This window comes from Macaca nemestrina, chromosome 5 (genome assembly GCF_043159975.1).
Source record: "Macaca nemestrina isolate mMacNem1 chromosome 5, mMacNem.hap1, whole genome shotgun sequence".
Lineage (NCBI taxonomy): Eukaryota > Metazoa > Chordata > Mammalia > Primates > Cercopithecidae > Macaca > Macaca nemestrina.
The window spans coordinates 16,270,728-16,277,342 of NC_092129.1; the positions used below are offsets into that span (position 1 = coordinate 16,270,728).

General features: G+C 46.8%; 1 protein-coding gene across 1 annotated transcript in view; it reads right to left on the reverse strand.

Annotated features, from left to right (window-relative positions):
- The window catches only part of LOC105492086 (TRAF3 interacting protein 2), a 48,341-nt gene extending 46,910 nt beyond the window's left edge, over window positions 1–1,431 (reverse strand). Inside the window, exon 1 of the mRNA XM_011758970.3 lies at window positions 1,089–1,431. The gene's annotated coding sequence lies outside the window, so the exon portion shown is untranslated. The remainder of the gene's footprint in view (window positions 1–1,088) is intronic.
- Window positions 1,432–6,615: the final 5,184 nt, after the last annotated feature.

Here is a 6,615-nt window from a genome sequence, read left to right on the forward strand (position 1 = left end):
GTGCTACAAGGCATTTGGTAGCATGCAGAATTCTGGGGGGTAGAAAAATATCAGGAAACAAAAGTCCTTTCCTCAAGGGGGTAACCAACTGGTAGTGGGAGGTAAAATTAAAATATGTGAATAATCAGTAAACACAACAAGTCTTGAAGACCACCCATTACCACTACCCCTCTGGGACTATCCTGGCTTTGTTTTATGAGGGAATTTGACACACTCGTGTTAGATCACCACCCCCCATCAATTTACTGATGAAGAAATCCAGGCTTAGTGGAGTCAGAGTGAATTGCCTAAGTCATGGAACCACAAGAAGTGAAGAACTTGAAACCAAGTTTCTTGTCCTTTTAAAAAAAAAAAAAAAAAATTGGCCTCTTGTTCTCCTGTTCCTTTAAAAAAAAAAAAAAAAAAAAAAAGGCCCCCTATTGTAAGATAGCATCTTAAACTTGAAAGTCACAAGAAGCTTGATTAGCTTCTAAGATCAAGTTCTGGCATTTCTTCCCCTTTTCCCAAAGGCTCCGTCCAGCGCCAGCCTGGGAGGACTGGAGGGCGGCTGCGGAGAGGGGCCGGGAGGCGGCTCAGAGCCAGCACAGAGCTCAGCAGAACTTCCTGGCCCAAGAATGTGCTGTTGATTTTTTTTCCCCCTTGCACGAAACAGGGCTCGAGAAAACTCTGCCACTGACGTGTTCTGGGGCTGAAAGCCAATTACTTAATCTTTGCCATCCCTGGCTCTCTCCTTGGAGAAGTGGGGCTTGAATTCTTGATAGAAACGTGTGGGGACACTAAGTACCCAAACGAATGGTTCCCAGGCAGCTGCGAGCTGTCCCCGTGTGCGAGCCTCCTCTCCTCAAAGGGTTAACTCGGCGGGGCTCGCTGGCCTGAAATGCTATACCAGCAACGCATCCTTGCCGCACAAACTCCACTGTCATTTTCTCAGCTAAGATGGTCTCTGCGCGAACAAGTTAAAGGAGGGGAGAGGAAGACAGAGATAAGTAGAGGCAGAACGTTTCAGTAAAGGAGAAACAGCGTGCTTTGAAAAATAGGTCAGAGGTGACGAAATAAGACCAGGCAAGTGGTAACTCCGAGTAACTTACCTTAGAACCACCACGGACAGACAGACCGGGCCCGGAGAGTGGTCGGCTCTCGGCGGCTTCTCGTCTCTCTCCACCTTGGGTCGCCCTGGGCCTCCCTCCGCCCTCTCCCGGCCCAGGTAACTAGAAGAACAGGCTCTGAAGCAGGAAGTGGAAGCTGTATGCAAATTTCTACGGAGCCTAGGAAGCCTCTGCTCAAAATCTCCCTGTGGGCAGTGAATCAACGGCTGAGGAGTCACTATTTCTTAAAACAGAAACCTCCTTCATTCATGAGAAAGGGCCAGTGACCAATTAGGCGGCATTTTTGTTTTCGCCACCCAGCTAAGAAGCTGCCCAGGAGTGGGCCGAACCTCAGTGTAGTCGCAGTGCCCTCGCCTGGGAGGGTATCTCCGGGAGGATATTGAACTTGAGGGTTAAGAATGACTAATCATTAGCAGCATCAAAGAGGGGATTGGGGGCAGATAATGGGGAGGAAGAGGGAGCGGAGCTTCTTGCATCTCCTCTAACTGCTTAAAACATCAGTATTTGCTGCCTATAACCACTGAGCGGGGGGCTCACTGACCATGCCCCTGGACACACGTGTACACACATGCCTGTGGCCTGTGCACGGGCCACCCTATTGTCAGGCACAAAAAAAGTGGTTAATTTTAAGAACACACACACACATACATACATACACATGCACACATGCACTCTAACCTCTGGCTGCATTTTCCTGACCTCCAGTTTATTTTCTCCCCTTCCCTTCCCATTGTTTAATCAGTAGCCTGCAGAATGTATTGCATGAAGGAGCGCTGCAGGCAGGATGATACCCAGCGATGTGAAGAGAGAGAGAGAGAGAGAGAAGACACAACTGCCTTTCCGGGCAGCAGGGGGTGATGGGAGCGGTGTTAGCTGGAGCTTTGGAGTCAGGAGGACCTGGGTACGAACTCAGCCATGTCACTGGCCAGCTGGGCGCCCTGGGCAGGCACACCATGCTCCTGGTGCTGGACTTGTCTGCCTGTTGAAGGGGTCCAAATGTCAGTCCACTCAGCCGGCTATCTCTCTACTCTGGGGACAGGCCCCAGAGCATCCCTGTTCGGACTGTACCAGGTTCTGCTCAAACAGGATACAGGAAGCAGGTTGCTCAACATTACACAAGCAGAGAAAATGCAGCTCGTTGTTAACACAGTATACACAGGTTGTTTGCATTTTGGTATATCCTTACAACAGAATATGATGCAGCTATTAAAAATCATCAATATGTATTATCTGAGCCACTAACATGAAAAAGTGACTCAGATATATTATTTAATGAAAAGTATTATCTTATTTTTTGCTAATATATGTGACATACACACACACACATAGATATGTATATCGATTTTTTTAAGAGACAGGGTCTCAGTCTGTTGCCCAGGCTGGAGTACAGTGGTGCAATCATAGCTCACTGCAGCCTTGACCTCCTGGGCCCAAACAATCCTCTTGCCTCAGTCTCCTGGGTAGCTGGGACTACAGGTGCACACCACCACACCTGGCTAATTTTTTTATTTTTTCTAGAGACAGGATCTCCCTGAGTTGCTGAGGTTGGTCTTGAACTCCTGGTCTCAAAGGATCCTCCCACCTCAGCCTCCCAAAGTGCTGGGATTACAGGTGTGCATCAATGCACCCAGCCCAACATATAGATTTGTGTTTGCTCACCACTGGGCCCCAGGGGACCTAGCACACTGCCCTGCCTAGAATATTGTAGGCAATCACTGTGTATCTGTTCAGTGACCAAGTTAGAAATATCTGGAAAGATGTGCGCCAAACTGTTTAGTGGTGCTCACTTCAAGGGAATGCAATTGAGGAAAATAAGTGAGGATGGAGGGCTTTATGATATATACATATGGACTATTTGATTCCTTTTTTCACAATAACATATAGGACTTTTTCATTTAAAAGAATGAAGCTTTTTTTAAAAATGTATTACCTTGGCTTTGAAGTTTCTGCTTCAAAATTATTATTAGAGTCATCTTTTGGACAGTAGGAAAAAATAACATTTTCTGTGGTCTAGTTGGTACCAGGATACTTTGAAAGAGCTACTGGAGTTAGGAAATGGGAACAGAAAAGCAAAGAAGAATGGCAAGGGGAGGAGCTAGGAGGGAGAGCAAGGGGAGCGGGAGCAGAAATATTTTTCATTTCTCTTTGTTGTCCTTAAATGGATTGGGAAAGGCCTGAAGATGCTCTGCCGAGTACCAGCTCTGAAATACAGCCTGCCAGGGAGAACAAAGGGAAACTTTTCTCCAGTTCTCCACCAACTATTTTCCTGGGTGTGCGACCTGAGGGCCCTGTAGGAAGAACACCAGGTGCTGAAGTGCTGCTTTTCATTGCTGTTGGCTGGGCCTTCCTCTTTTCTACCTTTTTTTTTTTTTTTTTGAGACAGTCTCACTTTGTCACCCAGGCTGGAGTGCAGTGGCACGATCACTGCAACATCTGCCTCCTAGGTTCAAGCAATTCTCCCACCTCAGCCTCCCAAATAGCTGGGATTACAGGTACCCGCCACCACACCCAGCTAATTTTCTGTATTTTAAGTAGAGACAAGGTTTCACCATGTTAGTCAGGGTGATCCCTAACACCTGACCTCAGGTGATCCACTCGCCTCCTGTCTAAATTTATCATGAGCAGAAAGGCAGGCACTCCAGGGAATGAGTTCGTGGCTCCCTCCTAGAAGCCTCTGCTGGGGCCCCAGGCTGAAAAGCAGCCTGAGGATGGATACTGTTTAGAGAAGGTGTCCTGGACAGGAGAAACCTCCTCTGAACCTGCCTGAGGCAGTTACGGTGAAATACAGGTGGCCCAGGTGAACGCATACAGCTTTTGAGTTGCCGTCACAGGAGAACAACTCTTCACTAAGGACCTACCCTACACTCCCTCTGAGCACATCTCATCCTCCAAACAGTCCTGTGAAGTGTGTTTACTGTCATTCCCACTTTACCTTTGAGGACTCTGAAGCTCAGAGATACTGAGTAACTTCTGCAAGGTCACACAGCTCATCTGTGGAGGAGTCAAGCCCAGAGCAGTCTCCCTTCCAGATGGATGTTATTACTGCCCCTCCCTGCGCCCTGCCACAGCCCCCCAACCCCTACTCTCCTTTGCCCTGTTGCCATCTGTTCTTCCTACATGCTTGGGTGGGACACAGGTAACTTGCTTTCTTTGCACAACTCTTGACAACTCTCAAGAAGGGAAAAAAAGGTGTAAACAATAAAAGGATGGGTTTGTGACTGTGCCACAGCCTGGTGCTGTGTTTATATGGTAAGGGTTGCTGTACAGATAATAAATAGAATAGTCAAGATTTGGGTCAGCCTTCTCCATGCTGTTAGAAATCTAGAAGGGGAGCATGTGTGTTTGCCAGGTCCTAGAGTTTGCTCAGTGAATTCGTCAGGGTTCTGCACAGAGAGAATCAATAGGATTACCTCCGTGATTATGGAGGCCGAGAAGTACTGTGACAGGCCGTCTGTGAGCCAGATACCCCAGGATGCTGGTAGCATGGCTTAATCCCAGTTTGAAGGCCTCAGGACCAGGAGAGTTGATGGTGTAACTCTCAGGCCAAGGCCAAAGGCCTGAAAACACAGAGGCCACTGGTGTAAATGCTGGAGTCCAAAGGCTTGAGAGCCTGGAGTCCTTGTCCAATAACAGGAGAGGAAGAGTATAACTCAGTTCCAGCAGACAGATTGACCCATTCACCTTTTCTCTGATTTTGTTCTCTCTGGACCCCCAGCAGATTGAATAGTACCCACTCACATTCAGTGTGGCTCTTCCCCACTTACTCCACTCAGACTCGCATGCTAATCTCCTCTGGAAATACCCTCACAGGCACACCCAAAATGAATGCTTTACCAGGTTTCCAAACATTCCTTAATCCAGCCAAGTTAATACCTAACCATCACACTCAGTGTCATTGTCCATTCCAGCTGCTGTAACAGAATACCATTGACCGGGTGGCTTAAACAGTGCACATTTATTTCTCATAGTTCAGGAGGCTGGAAAGTCCAAGATCAAGGCACTGGAAAATCTGGTGTCTGGTGAAGTGTCACCTCCTGGTTCATAGTGGCCATCTTCTCATTGTGTCCTCACATGGTAGAAAAGGGGCTGAAGAGTTCTCTGAGGTCTCTTTTATAAGGACACTGATCTCATTCATGAGGTCTCCACCTCATGACTTAATTACCTCCCAAAAGCCCTACCTCCTGATACCATTATATTGGGGGTTGGGTTTTCAATATATGAATTTTGGGGGGATAAAACATTCAGTCTATAATACTTAGTGTATTAGTCCATTTTCACACTGCTGATAAAGATATACCCAGCATCGGGTAATTTATAGAGTGAAAGGGGTTTAATGAACTTATAGTTCCATGAGGCTGGGGAGGCCTCACAATCATGGCAGAAGGCGAGGAGCAAATCACATCTTACATGGATGGCAACTGGCAAAGAGAGGGCTTGTGCAGGGAAACTCCCCTTTTTAAAACCATCAGATCTCATGAGACTTATTCACTGTCATGAGAATGGCATGGGAAAAACCTGCCTCCATGATTCAATAATCTCCCACCAGGTCCCTTCCACAACACGTGAAAATTCAAGATGAGATTTGGGTGGGGACACAGCCAAACCATATCACTTAGTATTTTTTAAAAAGGCATAAGAAGATAGAGAATATCTTATCCCACTCCCATAAACAAAACTGACCAAACCATTTGGATCTAATGCTTAGAAACTCTCTATTCTATAGCATTAATATATGGAAAGAAATGAAAAGGGAAAGGATTTATTCCTTGGACAAACCTTGATTTTACATTTTTAAAAACTATAATTTCAAGCACTAAAAAAGCAGAGTGAAACTATGACATTTCATGTGGAAGAGAAGACAATTACCATCGTGTTCTTCTCTGAGAAGGGCCCTTGTCCAAAGGGTCCGGTGTGCTCAAATACCAACAGGCTAACTCTCCCCACAGCCCTTCAGTGGACAGTCACTGCTAGGGTCCAAATGTCTGTGTCCCCCCAAAATCTACGTTGAAAACCCTATCTGCAATGTGATGGTATTAAGACATGGGGACTGTAGGAGGTGATTAGGTCATGAGGGTGGAGCCCTCAGGCATGGGATTAGTGCCCTTTAAAACAGTCCCAAGGGAGCCTCCTGGCCCCTTCTACCATGTGAGGACACATAGAAGGCACCATCTGTAAGGAACAGGCCCTCACCAGACACCAGATCTGCTAGCACCTTGATCTTGGACTTCCCAACCTCCAGAACAGTGAGCACTACATTTCTGTTGTTTATAAATTACTTGTTTAAAGTATTTTGTTATAGCAACCAGAACAGACTGAGATAGCCACAAAGGAATTGCTGCTGGGGCAGAGCTAGGAAGAGAAGAAATGCTCAGACTCCCATTGTCGGGTCCTCCACACCAGACCCACTCTTGTCCCACAGACTGCAGTGAGTACCTGCCTTATTCCAGGCATGTGCTTAGTGTTAGGCGTGTAAATGGAAAGATTCTCAACATGTCTCTTTCAGAAGCAA